Raw genomic sequence first — 18,401 nt, 5'->3', positions numbered from 1 at the left:
AACGATGTAAGAAACTTTTATAACAACCCTGTGTTAGTTCTCACGAAGAAGCTAATTATAAAAAAGTATTATTTAATAACAAAACAAAAAAAAATCATAAGATTATTCTATAGGTACAAAAAGAAAACACAAAACTAAACATCCAATTTAGTTACAATCAGTTACAACTACTCCACACCGGTAAATAGTTTGTTGAGAATAAAAAACTTAGTCGCAGTTAGTTCCAGACTAAATCTATTTAGACGTGCTAAGTCGCATTGGTGGAAACGACATTGTGGGACAAGATCAGTGTACGTTGACTTTGTAGTTTTACGTCCCGATTTAAAAATATTTGGTCGCGAAGGGACTTGAATAGCGCCAAGTCGGCCTCACCCGAGCCCCATCGATCCACCTTGGAAGCAAACCAAACCGAATTCGGCCGCTTCTGTCTCGTAAAAGTCAAGAAACTGGCCCGACAACGCAAATTCAAACCGCTTTCAGTCAGTCCCCAATTTGTACAATGGCTACGCCTTTGGCCTGGATATCGGAATATTGATTTCTGACCACACTGGTTATGAATAATTTAGAAACAATCAATTGCACAACACCACCGCCGTCGTGTGGGCACCAAAGTGTTTTCCCGGGACGCACCAGAAACATTCGCCGATTGCGATCTCCTTTCCCATTTTTTTCTTAATTGCTCTTCCCCACATAATCAGAGCTGGCACGTTCCGGAACAATGCCCCGGAATAATTAAATAGTTAAACGTGAAAGCCGCTTCATCGTCTCCTCTTCGGCTTCGGTGGAAATCCTCCTGTTATTGCACGCTCCGTGCATTTAATTACGTAAGTGCGTATCCGATGGAGAAAAAATCCACCGGACTTTACGGTAAATGCTATGCATTTCTCATTATCAGATATGAAAGCCGTGCGACCGAAGCAACAATTAAAAAAAAAATACTTTAATTGTGGGAACTTTTTATTAATCGCCGGCATGCGATAATTGCAACCTAGTTAGGCGTTTTCCCATGGACTGCATAAAGCAGCAGCGAAAAAAAAATACACGACACCTTTAACATTTTAACGAGCAAAAGAAAACCGCTTGACAAGTCGAGTAAACAGTGCGGACTCTAAAAATAAAATTGGGCCCCCTGGGAAATAGGAAAGTTCGACGGTTCGGTGACGCTGACCGTCTCAAGGAAAACTCTTTTCTTCGGCCTCGCTCTTTGATAAGGCGAAGAAGTCGACCGGCGCGGAACTGTTTCACCTTCTAATCACGAATTGTTGCGTAATTTGTCGATCAAGAAGCGGATCAGAATGTGACAGGGTCGGTACGATCTGTAATTATAATTCTTCGATTGATGACAGTTGTAACTGTTAATTATTGGCTGAGGTATTGCATGTCTGTCTGTAATGAAGTTGTCTGGAATCCCTACCTTGCCCATTACTGGTGACAATGAATAAATGGGCTGCATAGGTTTATGGAGAAAATGAAAAAACAGCTTTAACGACAAACCACGATTTGTCATTTAGATGTGAATTGCGTGGCGATCTAGTGGGCGCGTAGATTCGATTCGAACAGACGTCTGAAAAACCAACCAGACCAAATCTACAGTTTGGGAGACTAAGTCTAAACTTTACGTAGATGATCCATATTTTTATTCTGGTTGTTTATGTTTTTCAATTTTTTGCAAAGAACTAAGTTAAAAAACTAGTTCTGAAGAAACCCTATAACGTGAAACAGGTAAGTATTAAATCACAATTGGAATAGGTTAAATGTCACTGTCGATGAAAATTTGTAATTATAGTGCAAGGTCGTAGATTAAATTAAAAGTGAAATAAACAAAGTCTAGATATGGATAAAATTGACAATGCTAAGTTAGTACCTAATGAAAACTGTGAAATGTATAAATGTCAAAAAAAGATAGGCTAAGTCGCGACTAAAACAGACTTAAGTCGAAGGTCAGGATGAAATTAATTTTTCAGAGATTTTCTTGAAAAATAATTCACAACTGAAATATGTAAATAAAATGAAAAGATGTTTACGTTACATAAATGATTAATGATTACGTGAAATATTTCATAATTTATGGAAAAAGTGCGTTAACCTCTGCTGCCATTTATTTTAGGTCAACATAAATAATTCCCATTTTACTAATCCGACTTGTATACATTGTAGGAAGTTGATCTATTCACAAAAAATATTAATTTTTCATGATAACATAACGGATGTCCAAATAAAAATGTGTTCAAGTGTTGTGAAAAATTTTATGAACGTATGTCCTGCACGATATGTTACGTTTGGCCGAATGACAAACCATTTCTGTGACAAATGTCTTTTGTTTAGTCAACTGTTTTGGATTGAATTATTTTGAAAAATCTCTTTTAATCAAAATAAAGTATAAAATAAAAAATAAAATCACAAATTTGAGGTTAAACTCAAAACTTTCATTTTCGAAAACATTTTTGCATGTTTTAGTTATCAAGTCTTGCAACTGTCACAGTTGTCAACTCCATTTTGCGAAGATGTCTTTGTTTTTTACTTTGTACTAGGTACAATTTTCTTTTTAAAACTAACTTATATAACAACATTACAAAATTGTTTATTCAAGTAAAAAAAAGACATTTAAGACGAAAGTTATTTTCGCAACGGGTGTAGATCAGCGGTGCGTGGTTTGTCACCTGGCTAAACATACCAATATTATGCCGGACATGCGTTCGTAGAATTTTTGAAAGCACTTTTGATCTCAATCTTAATTTTTATACAAACACCTGCTAAGTGTACGAGTTTTTATGGATAGATCAAATACCTAGGTTTATCAGCTTGCCAGATCTGTATCAGTTGTTTTGCGATCAACATTTTCCAAAGCCGCCGTGATCACGTTTCCGATCAATGTTTACGTCGACGTCGAGCACCGAGTGACCTAGTGGCGGCGTTTTTTTTAGCTGTCTTATTTGCACGCCGTAAACAGTGCATCTGTTGAAAAATATAAACCAAAATATTATCCGAAGTGGGTCATAACGTCGGCCCATAAAACAAAATTTACCGCCTCCCTCGATTTCCCTCGTGCGGATCGCAGTCGGCGCCGTCCCTCACGGCCAACTGGTATTTTCGCGTGCGTTTCGGCACACTTTGGTTCGTGTCTGAAATTCGTACCCGCACGCAAACCCGCCGATCGACCCAAACAAAAAAATCCCACGTTTTCCCGACCTCAAAGAAAGCGAACCGAGGAAAAGGCGAAAAACCAGTTCGCGGCCTTTGTCGCGCCAACCTTGCCGCACCGGTACTTTTACGCGTTCCGGCGGCGGCGCCCGGAAACGGGACGGTTTTCGCGGAGCCGCCGCGTGACTCACGCCGTCCCGTCTCGATCGCGGTGATGTCATCATCAGAGCCAGACAAGTTCTCACAAGTCGGCGACATTTTCGGGGAAATGGATCGGCGGGGCAGCGCCCTTCGCCCATCCTCGGCCGCCGCCGGGTGAAGGACCTCCATCTAAGGTCGCTCGATTTTGGCGACGCGTCGGGGAAAGCGTCACGTGACGGCGGAAAGTGTCACGTGACGGTGGGAAAACGAGCCGGAAGCAGCGCTGGAGCACCTGACCTGGCGCAACAACATGTCGCAACGGAATTCCCCCGATTATTGGTGAATCACCGGGTATGTCGGGATGACTCGATGCGAAAACACCGGAAACACCGGAAGGAAATCGATCGACGCTGCGTCACCCGGTATCGATTATTCCGATTTTTAAGACACCTACAAATTATCACGCTCTTTCTTAACAAACGTACCCATTTTTGGTAACGCCTAGTCGCAGCTTTATCCACACACAACACACAAAAACCAATCACAATTTCCTACAAAAACAGTCAAGTCGGCTTGCGATTCAAACAAATGAACACAGCTCTCCAACTCGACGTACCTTCTCCTCACACGACCGCCGGTACACTGACAATTAGCGAGTCGGCTTTGGATTTATCATCTCCCTCCCCTGGTAGTCCGGCCCGCTGTAGCCCCTAAGCGTGGCGGAAATTCCCCCCGAGATGTCTACGCACAGGTAGAGATTTGCCGCTCGTGCGAAACTGCACCAGAGACTGCAACCAATCGCAGCGCGTTTCTGCGGGAAGTAGGGGGTTCGAGGCGGGGCCAGTGTTTGATTTGCTCATTGCATTCGATCAATTTGTGTTTTGATTTTTTCCCGGTGAAATTTTCTGCGTTTTTCTTTTTCCGCAAACGATCGAAACGGATGTCCGGTGAAGGTGGACGTGTCGACTCGGTAATGAGTTTTTTCTTTGGGTTTTTAAGTAATTAACAGAGTCGCAATGAGGTGCCGTTATTTGTTGGTAGTTTCTAGGGTGGTCACGAAGCGTGACTTTAATTGAAATGGGGATCTACGGTGTGTTGTGGAGGCTTTTGTCGATTCGATCGGGTCCAAGGGTGGGTCTCGCTGAATTTCACAATAACTAAAAGTAGACTCGAGAGCCGCACAGGTGGTTGCTTTACTGCTTTGTTTTTGTGAATTTTTGGCAAATTTTCATATGCAATGAATTATTAGATAACTAACACGAAGACATACTTACCGTGTGCTACTTAATATCATTTCAGTAGATGTGCAAAACAACTAAATTTTGAAAAAAAAGTAACATAACACCCTGTATATCTGAACAACTAGATACTTATATGGGTCAGAGTATTTCTTGTACTCTTGTCCGTAAATATCTATCTGTAGTAGGAAGAACCCACCAACCGATAAAATACCTTCGCGTCTTCGCACATTATTATTGCCACAGCCGCCTGCGATTTCAAACACACAAATACAGAAACAGAGGCGGCTGCAGGTTTTTTCTAACCCAAACGTTTTTTTGACAGACACATTCACCACAACCAACAACAAATTTTGGTTTTTTCGGTTAAAAGTACCAAAATGAAAGTCAAAATTAGTCGAAATTGAAAGTTTTTTACCCCTATTGTTCCCTATTGTAAAGTAATGGGTTGATATGGTGGTGATATAATTTAATTCGACCAGGACTAGTAGGTACAGGCAGACATCGGACGTCTAGATGATAAAAATCTGATCAAGTGTTTTGAAAACTAAAAAATTAAAAGGAATCAAATTAAATTCCTCGATTTTTAATCACGATAAACTCTTCCATCATTTTCTTCTTATTTTCTTTATCTATCTACATTTTAAATTTCAACGTAAAGATATAAAGATAGATAGCAATGATAAATTCTGCACAGTATTGCACTTGGCTGGCACACCTTCTTGTCACTGATACTGAATAAATTGCTGTCATTTTAACCGAAAACAGTTTAGTCAAAATCAATACATTTTTGAAATGGAAAATGACCAATGCAATATAAAATTAACAGGAAGAAATTGCACATGCACAGTATTGCATTCCAGTTTGCTCAGTAAAAATTATACAGGAGGCTATGGAAAACAAAATGAGAGTTGTAACTTAGTTCATACGATTAACCTAAATTGAAATCATGCGTCAAAGCTCTCTCGGAATAGTTGAATCAGTTGTATTATCAAAACTTGATAAAAATCAACCTCTACAAAAAAACCCATTAGGAAATCGTCGTCGAAAATCATTTGAAAAAGCACTAGTGTGATAAACCCATTTACCATTCTCCAACACCCCATTTTGAAAATATGCTTCGTTTATGAAGATTTTTTGTTCATTTGTGAATACCATTTTACCTCTTTCAAAATGAGTAGGTGTATACTTACACAATAAAGCTGTCAGATGTGATTAAACAAATATTAAGCAGATCCAAGTTACGACTCTTATTTTGTTTTTCACAGCCTCTTCTTATGGAAAATTTTGTTGATCGTGCATTTCTTTTTTACTGAATGATGAATTGATTTTTATTTCGTTCTGTTTCGAGAAATCTTTGTTACTGCAATACAATAATCGTATCTATATCTACCTTCTTCCATCTGATGATTTTTTTTATAGTGATTAAAAAATACATACACTAAAACTTTGTATTTTGAACCACCTGCATTTTTTTCTTCTTTTCCTTTCATTCTATACACTGACTTAAAATTGTACCATCTTGGTAGGTATATTTTTTTAATATTTAATATTCATTTGAGTTTTTCAGGTTCCATCATTAAATTTGTAGTTTTACGTTTCATTTTTTTTTTGCAAAAACCTCTTCCTAAACTTTTCCTTAATTACTTTTTTTATTATGCATTATCATTATTTCTATTATTGCAAGGTTTTCATTGCTTTGACATTTAACATTAATGAATGCTACATTCATTTTTATTTCCTACTCTTTCAAGAAATCTTTGTTAATCCAATATCTAGGTATCTATAGTCCGTACGCTGAGAGATTGTACGTTTTTAAATTCTAGTTCCAAAACATAACGCAGTGAAAAACACTAAACTCTCCATCTCAATTGTTTCACATTATTTAGAAAACCGTTGTAGGTACAGTTGGTTGCAAAAAAAACGGGAACTGTCAGAATAAAATTGACACATTTTTACAATTTTTTCATAGTGTGAAACCTTCTTACGAGAGATAGGTTAGAATTATTGTCAAGATTCAATGACATTTTTAGAAATCATTTGTAGGTATTGTCAAGTAGACAATTAATTGACAAATGGACAAAACCAAATTTACATTAAGAAAATTTTCTTTTCCCGTTTTTTTCGCAACCAACTGTAGCCTTGCAGATTAATGCCCGCCACATTTGTTTCTGTGTCTGTCTTCTGTCGAAAAACGTGCAATCTATCGGAGTATACCTTCTATCATCATTAGAGGGCGGATTTCTAGCTATTACGCTTTACATAATAATTAATAGCAAGAAGAAAGTAATTAGAAATAAACATGAATCGTGACAAAAACAGCCATTTAATATAAAGTTTTTTATGCTTATTTTGCTTTTTTTGAGTTTTCATGCTTATTTTATGTTTTATGCTTTTTTTTTGCTTTTTTGTAGCTTTTATGCCAATTTCTGGCATTTTTGTTCGTTTTATAATTTATTTTGCTTTTACGCTTTTTATATGATATGAATCACAAGAAATAAGAATACTTAAAAGGTCCTTTTTTTGTCGGTGTTTTACAACGTAATACTTAAAAATCTAGGCCGTGTATTCCTGGAAACGGCGACCCGAGACTTCCACGGCCTACGCCCGAATGGCGATTTGGCGAATTGTCATATAAGGCACAAAAACAACAACCTATCTTTGATCCAAGACGCGGTAAAGACGTAAAAGTGAGACCATTCTGTCTCACAAAATCGACAGATAAAGTACGGTGTTGTTTAGTTACTTTAAATTGTGTGTCTGTGTTTTGGTTTAACTTTGTATATCTATCTACTATAGCAATGCCTAAAATTAAGCCACCAATAGAAGAATATATAAAAAACTTTCCGGAACTCAAGTTTGAAAATAATAAAATATTTTGTAGAGCCTGTATTAAAACGGTAAGTCTTCCTTATAAAAATTTATTTCAATAGGAAATTGTCACATGGCCTCTCTTATTGCAGATTAACTGCGAAAAAAAGCACATCATTCAGCACACTAAAACCGCTGGTCATCATGAACGCCTTAAAAAGCTATCTTCGCAAAATATTAGGCAACAAACTATAAAAGAATCAATAGCCACCTCTTCAAGTGATGAACAGAAAACATTCTATTCAGATTTATGCAACGCAATGATTTCTTCCAATATACCTCTAAAAAAATTAGATAACGGTGAATTCAAATGTTTTTTAGAAAAATACTGCAGCAGGCATATCCCTTCAGAATCTACAATTCGCAAGAATTATGTTCATTCGTTACATGAAGAAGTCATGGACGAACTAAAAAGTACCATTTCAAATAATTTCATATGGTTTAGTGTGGATGAAACAACAGACGTTTGTGGGCGGTATATTGCTAATTTGATAATAGGAATATTGCATGAAGAGTCACCAACTAAAGCATTTTTAATTGCATCTAAAGAGTTAGAAAAAACAAACAGCAACACAGTTACAAAATTCGTTCATGACGAACTCACAAAATTTTTTCTACCAAACCCAGTTCCTTCTGAAAAAATATTGTTAATGGTTTCGGATGCGGCAGCTTACATGATCAAAGCAGCATCAAATTTAAAAATTTTCTACACAAATTTAATTCATTGTACATGCCTAGCTCATGGTTTAAATCGGGTTGCGGAAACTATTCGATTGCAGTTTCCTTTAGTGAACACTTTAATTTCACAAGGTAAGAAGATATTTCTAAAAGCACCACTAAGAGTTCAGATATTTAAGGAAAAAATGCCTGGCATCCCTCTGCCCCCTCAACCAGTTTTAACAAGATGGGGAACATGGCTAGACGCGGCAATGTATTACGCTGACAATTTTGAAGGTTTTAAGGAAGTTGTTCTAGATTTTTCTGAGTCCACATCGCAGTCTATTAAAGATTGTCAGACTGTTCTCAAAAACCAGGAGATTAAACAAAATTTAGCTTTTCTTAAAGCAAATTATAAATTCGTAAGCACTACAATAAAAAAACTTGAAAGTACTGGACTTACGTTGGTAGAGGCTGTAGAAATAATAAACAATTTCCAAATAGCTGTATCAAGAGTACCAGGGCGTGTTGGAAAAATTGTAACGACTAAGTTGAACGAAGTTTTGTCAAAAAACACAGGATATAAAGTTTTAGAAAACATTTCAAATATTTTCAAAGGAGATATTGTGGAAAATTTCGAAATAGAAGTCTCATTGGTTGGAAAATTTAAGTATGCTCCGCTTACAAGTGTGGATGTAGAAAGAAGTTTTTCGCACTTCAAAAATCTTTTAAGTGACCGAAGACGAAGTTTTTCAGTTCAAAACATCGAAAAACATTTGATCATTGCATGCTATAAAAATAAGAGCGAAGTTTAATATATTTAATATACTAATTTGTAGCTTATTTTAAACTTTACTTATATTTTTTGTTATATTATAAAGTTAAAATTTCTTTGTTTATACATACTTACAATTAGATATACAAGTATTAAACATTTTTTTTATTTGTCAGAGTTTTATTCTTATTAAAAAAGTTTTAATGCTTTTTTAAAGCTTATTTTGTGGTTTTAGTGCTTTTCTTACGCTTATTTTCCTGTATTTTAAGCATTTTTAAGCGCTATTTTTGACATTTTTTGTGCTTAAAAATCCGCGCTCTAATCATCATAATTAAAAAACTGTCCTCGCAGTTACTTATTTTACCGACCTTTATTATTTATTTCACTGTCATTTTCCCTAAACGCCAATTTCCCTACGAATCACAATCTTCTCACTGCACATTTATCATTTTTTCACGATCACTTAGAATTTTCCCGAATATTTATTATTCTCTTTGTCACGTATCATTTCCCCGCGCATTTAATCGAAACGCCCAGCACATCGAGTGACATTTCCATGTCCCATCGAAGCCGCTTGGAAACAAGCCCGATCCGGCCCTGCAAGCAAACATCCAAATGGAAAAATATGTGGGTGGGTATCAGATTTTCCCATGATCGTCGCAAATGCGTCAGACGGAGTAACGCGGGTGCCGTCAGCTGATAACCCGTAATGACTGATAACAGTCGATAATTACCGGCTGCTTTAACATATTCGTGTCAATATTGACACCCTTTAAAACCCGACAAATATTTGACACCGCCAAATAACCGCAGCTAACGGCGACTCCGCCAGCGGAAAACCGTCCCCGTTGTTTCTTGACCCCGAGGGCTGTAAGTGGGGCACGCGCCCCGCCAGCTGGCGCTCATCACCGGGCACCGGATCGGGTGTCCGCAAACACCTGGAGGGGTCGATCGGGGTGGTTGGAAACAATACACCCTCGCTCGGCACATGTCGCATGGGGTGGTTTCCTTCTGCTGGCATTCTTCGGCGTATCGAAATCCCGTGATGCGGCGATTCCTGGAAGCGCTTCCTTGAGAAAATGACGGTGGGGTTCGATCTCGTATGCCGATCACACCTCCATTCTTAAATGTACAAGTATGCGTCATGCCGGCCGTTTGATATGCAGGATATGTGGCCGCTTAAATAGGTTAAGACAATATAGTCGTATTGTACGGAGAAGGCGATGTCTATTTTTGAAGATAAAACGTTTTGTAATCGACTCGTTGGGGCTCGATCGGTTTAAAGGTTAAACTGGGTCGAGATTATGACACTTGCGACATTGCGCGGGCCTTATTAGTTGCGATAGAGGGCGTAAGAGTTGTCGTGAGTTGGTCGGAGCGAAATGAGGTGGACACGTCGGAAACCTTGTCGCATTCCGATTATTTATTTTTTCCTTTTTAAGATGAAAACGCGGGTTTGGCGTCATTCCAAAAGCACACACGACAGATTTTTTACTTCTTTTTGTGCTTGTTTCCGATCGGAGTGTCTCTGTCGATTTCCTTGTAATTTTCTACTTCATTGCCGTGATTTATCGTTTATTCATCCGTTAAGTTTATTACTGTTAATCGAGCTTCCCTAATATGTCTATTTCTCCTTCTTTTCTTGTTACTATTATTCATGTCATGATTTTAGTCATTTACCGTTTTGCAATCCACTTCCTTGGCTTACGCTTTAACAATTTCTGCTTCTAGGTAATCTACAAATTAGATTGTCTCTCTATTATTTAACTAAATATGTAAACAAATTTTACAAATTTTTCATTTACTAAACACAGAAAATATTTTAGAAGTTTTTAGAATGTTTGTCTGTCTGGTTTGACATTACTTGACTCGAAAACTAATAGATCGATTTTCTTCGAGCAAAGTTTATTACAAAAAGAAAATTCCTGATTCTGTTCTGCACTTTGTTTCATCACGATGCGACGAGGGGGAGCGGTGAAATCTTCTAGTCCAACCAGCGATAACTAGATTCATTGTCGCAGTTATGGTTTCTCAGAAAATTACTGCAACTCGAAACTTTTAAAGCAACAGTCGCGTATATCTTTGTTTTGTCATCAAAATCTATAAAAGTAAATTTAAAAAAATTCAAGCGACATTTTTTCGTCCTACAGACATTTATGATAGGTAATCTATGATATTTCTTAGATATTGTTTTATGGATATTACATATTAAGAATAATTTTTTTGTTTCGTATTGAGTGAGGTCAGGTCAGGTTAGCCCAGGTGAAGTTTTGTGTGGGTATACAGGGTGTTTTCGAAGTTGAGGCGTTCCTTGTAACACGAGGTACTATACATTATTCTTAAGAATTTTAGCCTAAATCTTCTTAGTAAAATGTTTGTATTAATGGAGATAATTGATTGTATATTTTTATTGTTTTCTAAAATTTTGAGTTCGGTCCTATCTATTTCTCTGCTGTACTAGATTAATAACTGACGTGGCCCAGGATGGTGTCTTTCTGGAAATCGCTCTGCGTACTCTCTGGACGCCGCAGCTGCATTCTGATAACGTGATAACTGATAACATTGCCCATATACATTAGCAACATATCTGTGAGCTCATTATTTTTGTAATGATAAAGCCATTCCGATTAATTAGGTGACAACTCTGACAGTATTTTTGATTAACGTCCATGCTCATTTGATTTTTTTTTTGTCAATTCTAATTTCTAACAAATCAGCGCAAATTTGAGCAGGACCGGTTTCAAAAATTTCAAAAAAATTAACTTATTGTATCTTCATTGCCGTACACATTTTACTAAGGTGATTTTGGCTAAAACTCCTTAGAACAACGTATACTATCACATGTTAAAAGGAACGCCTCAACTTCGAAAACACCCTGTATATTTTGTTATATGACTTTTCAGTATACAGGGTGTATCCGAATTCGACCGATAAACTTTCAGGACAGATTCTACGATCAAAAATAAGCATAAAACTCTTAATACATATGGGGTCAAAAATACTTAGTTTGCGAGATAATCGACTAAAAAGTTCTACCAGCAACAAAAGGAATCGAGTGGAAATTTTTGATGAAACGTACAAAAATAACAAGGAGCTATGTACAAGTTACAAAAATTGTCCAAATTTCGCACCCCTGTTCAATGCACAGATAACCTCATACAATCCAAGGAATTCAGATCGTAATTATTTTTATGTTTTTGTTGATTATCTCGCAAACTAAGCGTTTTTGACCCCATATGTATTAAGAGTTTTCTGCTTATTTTTGATCGTAGAATTTGCCCTGAAAGTTTGTCGGTCGAATTCGGATATACCCTGTATATCTACTAAGTGATTCAAAAAAATCATTCTGGTTTAATTTTTTTTTTTATTATAACACAAAAATGGAAACTTGTACAGTTATCTTACAATTAGAATTATGTAAAAACAATACATATTCTTAAATATGTAAGTACATATGTAATCTTAAACTGCAGATATGATCAAGATATATGTATTTTTCTTTTTTTTTTAATGTACCAGCCTGTACATTACTTTAAATTTCTGAAAAACATTGAATTGAGGGAAATCTTTTTTAGCATGTTAAGGATTTATGTACAAATTTTATTATATCACATTTTCTTTCTTTTTGAACTCGTCGTTTATTAATCTACGATCGACAGCAATTTAGAAATCGTCTGCCGATACATTTTCTTTCCATCGTTTCTAAAAAACTTTCACGTACTTCTCGATCATCATTTAGACTTAATTTTTATTGAAATGATGACGTAATTAGTTACTAGCGTTGAATATATAAACGACATGTCATCATCACCTATTTAAGTATCGATCGAAAAGTGACATATATTTTCAGACAAAACTGGACTGTCATGTCGTTCTTTTCTATCACAATATAATCGACGTATAATTCAATCGACTGTCAGTGGATATTATCCGGTGCAAATATAGTGAGTAAATGAGAATTTTGAAACACAAAAATACAGCGCCACCTACACCGGTTCACACTGTGACGTGCGAACCCACCGGGAAAAATCTGTCTGAAGCTTAGCATGTTTATAAGGGCCTGGGCGGATTCTTGGGATATCTGTGACTTCATATCAGTTACGGTTGGTGGCCGAACTAAGCTTAATTAGATTAAAGTTGTCACAGTTTAAGAAATAATTGACTGGTTCGGTTCTAGTGGTCACGAGAGCGCCTCTAAACTCGGACGGGATCGCCGATAAGACAATACTAGTTTATAAGTGGTGTCACAAAATTAAGACGTTTAGATAGGGACTGACATTATAGCCGCTCCAAGAATGTCCACTCTCCGTCCTTCTCCCGCACCGGTTCCCATACCTCCCCGATTCGATACGACAGCCGTCGATACTTCGGTATAATCGACGTCGATTATCGTCCGCGGCCGACGACGTCGCCCCCTGTCGGATCTTAATTGTCGCAGCCGACGTCGATCAATCACGCCGCGAGAGCGCATCAAGGTGTGCTACCGCACGCACGGCCACCGCCGCTTTCGGATTAATCCCCCTCGGCATTTCTCGGCGAGCGACCCTGAAAATCCACCCTAAAACGGAACGTTTACCTACACCACCGACAGGACTTGATCCAAATCTAAACAAACAACACCGAAAAAAACGACGATAATGGACAGGAGAGAGATGGGAGCGGGAAAAATATATAATAAAAGAGAATAAACAAAATAAACGATACGAATGGTGTCTACGTTCTCACGACCGGCACCACATGACTCAGACAATGAATATATAAAATAATCATTTATCGTGGGCGGCTGTGTGTGTGTTCTCTTTGACCAAGCCCAGCAAAAAACCATAACAACCACCGAGTCCAGACTTAAGGACTGAATTATATACGCGGGTGATATGTTTATCGGAGGCAAACGGACGATGACAAGGGAAAGATGGCTTAATCGGGTTGGGGTGGGGGCGGACATTTTTCAAAATTTCAAAAAAATTACAGATGGACCAGTTGGATAAAGGTGTTCACAGTTTGAAATGTGTTTTTTTAAATTTGACGTCGAAGTTGGCATTGAAGAGTCGATTGTGAATGGACCACTCGTCTTAAAAACACTGATTTTTCAAGCTCCATATTAAAAACAAGCAAAAAGTGAGGTTAGATTTAAATAGCTGATCAGAGTTGTAATCCGGTGGTGTGTTCACAATCGACTCTTCAACGCCAACTACGACACCAAATTTAAAAAAACAAACACGTTATATACAAAACTATCCGGGAGTTTCGAACATTTCGAGAATAGTTCATGGAAATGAAAATTAAAATTAGTTACAACTTCAAAGCTTCTTAAATGGGACAAAAAAATCCCCCCTTTTGCGCATATGAAAATATTTAGGTACATTCTAATTCTAAGAAAGAATGTGTTTTTTCGAATTTGCGTCTCTAATAACGGGTGACTATTAAAATTTTCACTTAGGGTTGGCTATGGATCATTCTTTATTATCCGTTGCACCTTAGACACTGACAAGTTTGACATGTCAATACATGTTTTTTCTCTTAATTTGGTTATGTTTCAATTGTACTGACTGACATTTGTCGTTCGTTCTTGCGTGTGTCTAAAGTAACAGGAAAAATAAAAACTCGTTCAAAGCCAACTCCAAGTGAAAATTTTAATAGTCACCCGTTATGTCTCTTATTGTATTTAAGTTGGAGTCGTTTATGGCTATCTATTAAAGCACTCGTGGTGTAATAGATCTCTAAGAAAATTTTTATCAATATTTCAGTGTATTATTGTCATTTACACCAAAAAACTTCCAATATTAACGTTCAAACTCTACTTTTTAACATCTGTTGTAGATGTAGTTGCATCCGTTACCTTGATTACCAATTAATACAAAATTCCCTAGAATGTGGGGATTTAATTTTTTTACTTAAAAATTAAAAAAAAGGGTGCAAATTCGAAAAAATAACATAAAAAACTCGTTTTTTACGCACTCGTCCCTAAGAAAACTCCCCTACGGCTCGTTATCTACACCTGGGGCCAAATCAACCCTTATAAAACTTGTTCTTATTATACTATTATATTTCTTAATTAATACTGCAATGTTTACCATTGCAAGTGATGATAATGATAATAATTTCTTTTTTAAATGATATGAAAAAGATGAAAAAAGAAAAAACAATAACTTAAAATTGTTATTGAAACATTTAATAATACCGTTTTTCAGTTTTTCTATTCCTAACTGATCTGAAAAAAGTCTATCCAAAAAGATCCATCCAGGCGAAAAGCAAAGAACTGTTGATGTGTCTCAAATGAAATGAAATCGACCAACACGCATCAATGACAAGTCAAGGTGAAAATCAATCATGTTCCCCATTAGTCGTCTTCAAAAAAAGATGCGAAAAAAATTGTGCACATTTTCCAATTCCTAGAAAGGCACAATTAACGGACGTAAGTAAAATCAGTTGTACTTTCTCGGCGTTTTACTAAAACGGGATGGTCGGTGGTACTTTACGAGGATAGAGAAAGTTAACGACTTTTAAAGTACGACAATAAAACACGCATTATCGCAGCCGTAAAGAAATCCATCAGAAGTTGTCATCGAAATCTCGCTCAGACCGTACAAAATCCAACACCAGCAACAGGAGTTCTCCCAGAACGGTAAGAATTTTTCTTCATTCTGGAATCGATCGCGTCCAAAAGCTCGGATTCTTGGTAGGTGGCACTTTGTGATCGCAACACAATTTGGACAGCATAACGAATTCCCAGCGCATTGACAGTCGCTTCATTGGAAGCACCGCCAAGCAACAAAACTCGGACAAAACGTGCCTTATTTAAAGAAAACACCTCCCGACACTGTTATTTTTCCATTATCTCGGTCACAATAAAATCAAAATTCCAATTTTACAATGCGAAGTGCTGTCCGGAATACTAATTCGAGATTACCCGGTCCCGAATTCCGGTCGAACGTCACGTTTACCTGAATTTTTCACAAAAACGCATTTCCCACGTGCCCCTCGCGCCCATTCCCGGATTAACGCGCCCACCCGGGCGCAAACCAAGATGCTGTCATTTCCCACGGAACGAGAAAATCGCCGACTTTTCAATTATCGCCCGGCCAATTATTCGTAAATGATGTGTTTTGTAAGAGAGCGGCGTTAACAAATGGCCGAAGACATTAAATTAAAATTTCGAGAGATGGCTAATTTAGATTTCTTTAAGGTGGCGACAGTGTAGGTGGTCTGTTTGTAAAGTGGGATTCGTCTCGCTTAATGGCCATTTCATGATTTGTAGAATATTTGTGTCGGATCCTGTATAGAATTCTGCGGCGGAGTGTGTAAATTATTTATTCAAACATAACGGGCCCCGCCGGGGACGCGCTGCATTTTTATTTTACAAATTGCTTCATTATCACCGCGGAATTATCAAAAATGTCGCTCTTTCTCGCATTCCAACCGGGGAGTTCACCCGGGGTCCCACAGGGCGCCGTCCGGGACCAGCGTTGTTCCCCCAGACGCATTCCGCGTCTCTGCGAGTTATCGCGCCGATTTCTCGCAGTCTTTATCGCCATCACAGCTGTAAGCCGATAATCGCTCTCGTATATCGGCCCCTGCTCAGCAATATTCGAGACTTTCCGGCCCGATGGCCACAAGGGCTCCCACCTGCCACTTACGTCGTGCCCAACTTGACCCACTGCTCACAGACAGAAATCGGCCTCGGCGGCTTCGTAATCGTGCAAAACTCAATTATCAGAAGACTTGCATGCCGACCTCAACAACTCGAAAAGTCCACGGCGGCGGCGGATCCCAACGAAAAATTCCAAGAAAAGGGTTGCAACAACGGGATGCCCCAATAATATATACTGCGACGAGGCAAAATTTTGTGTTTTGAGTAAAAGTATAGGTACATATTATAAAATTAACAAGAAGAAAAATAAAGTATACATAAGTATTTATAAAGAAATTAAAATATTACCGAAGGAAAAATACAGGGTGTAACAGAAAAAAGTGCATTTATTTTAACTAGTAATATTACGCATCAATTACAACAACTTTGCTCAATAAAGTTTCTTGGAATTTGCAAAATTGAATTGCCATTTGTCCCCCCTTTATTTTGACGTGCCGTTCACGTTGAATGCAATTGTATAAATCAAAGTTTTTTCAACAAGAATCGTAAAAACTGAATGTTTTTATTCCCTTTGTATTTCATTTGATGAATAAAATGGTTTCACTTTCGTTTGTTTTTTTTATTACTGCTGTTTTTCTAGAATGTCATGAGAAGTTACAGTTGGGCTTCATGAATAAAAAGGTTTCACTTTCGTTTGTTTTTTGTTACCTCCTTGTTTTGTTTCTTTATTAAATGTAGTTAGATTAAAATCGTTCCATTGGAGAATAAGCAAATAGTACATTTAGATCAATTTTTAAAACTTTTCAGAATTTGTTTTCGAAAAAAAAATATTTAGAAAAGTTGTAGTGGATGAGTCCTATTACCAGTTAAAATGAATGCACTTTTTTCTGTTACACCCTGTATACATATTAAGATTCCTTAGGTCTTTTACTTTTCAAGAAAATTGTAAGAAATTATAGGGTGAAAGATTTAGTTTTGCATCACAAAAGAAAATTCAATTGACCATTGTTCTCTTATTAGGCAATCTATGGATTTAGTTTGACACCGTTGGATTCCTCTTTTCAAGACTCTTCTTCTGAGACATAAAATATATAGGGTGTAATCGAAATACACGGAATAATTTTAACCACAAGCTAATGGCTTCATGTAGAACTCGGAAAAAATATTAAAAAAATGTCAAAAAATAAATTGACATTTAATTTTTGAGGTACAATTTTTTATAGTTGCTTTTAGTCTTCTACATTATCCCACAACCTTGTAGGTAAAATTTCGGCACATTTTTAAAATACACCATTGTATATCATATTTTATAAAATGTACGCCAATGCGACGTAACCTCTACGAAATATGCTTTAAAACAAGGAAACCGCATTGGTGTACGTTTTTATAAAACATGATATACAAGGGTGTATTTTAAAAATGTGCTGAAATTTTACCTACGAGGTTGTGGGACAACGTAGAAGACTAAAAGCAACTATAAAAAATTACACCCTGTATATCCTAACTCTTTTAGTTTTTACGATAATTGCAAAAAACTGAAAATACAGTGAGCATTTTTGAAAATTGAGAACGGGCAGTGAATGACAGAAATGATATTTGACACTTGCCAGCGGCTTGGAGGTTATGTTTGGGGTAGTGTAGTGCGGGAGCTTATCGTTGAAAGGTGGCAAACAATTTTTCCATTCCAAGCACCGTAGGGTGCATACCACAATCATTTTCGAACACTTAAATTTCAATAACAACTTGAGCTATTGACTTATGACGTCAAAAACATACTAAAATGCAACGAGTGCCTTCTACCGATTATTTTTTAAAGTTAGGCGTCCATAACTGAAAACTTACTTTTTTTTATTTGTTACGCTGTATCATATATCTACCGAGGTATCGAACTATCTACGACAAGTTTTATTTCCGTACGTCAATTGCACGAGAGCAGCAAGGCCAATAATAATCACACGACCGATTAAAAACGAGCTGGTAACCTGGA

General features: G+C 37.2%; 1 protein-coding gene across 3 annotated transcripts in view; it reads right to left on the bottom strand.

Annotated features, from left to right (window-relative positions):
• stet (stem cell tumor) overlaps positions 1-18,401 on the bottom strand; it is a 49,081-nt gene that overhangs the window by 12,525 nt on the left and 18,155 nt on the right. The window contains exon 1 of one of the 3 annotated variants that reach the window (XM_069059432.1): positions 9,192-9,344. The exons of 1 other annotated variant lie outside the window; for it this stretch is intronic. The gene's annotated coding sequence lies outside the window, so the exon portion shown is untranslated. Of the gene's footprint in view, positions 1-3,767; positions 3,937-9,191; positions 9,345-18,401 lie in introns of those variants that run through there. One more of the 3 variants, XM_069059431.1, reaches the window with a different exon arrangement.

This window comes from Tenebrio molitor, chromosome 9, assembly GCF_963966145.1.
Source record: "Tenebrio molitor chromosome 9, icTenMoli1.1, whole genome shotgun sequence".
Lineage (NCBI taxonomy): Eukaryota > Metazoa > Arthropoda > Insecta > Coleoptera > Tenebrionidae > Tenebrio > Tenebrio molitor.
The sequence above is the reverse complement of the archived record's forward strand: the minus strand, read 5'-3'. Positions and strand labels throughout refer to the sequence as shown.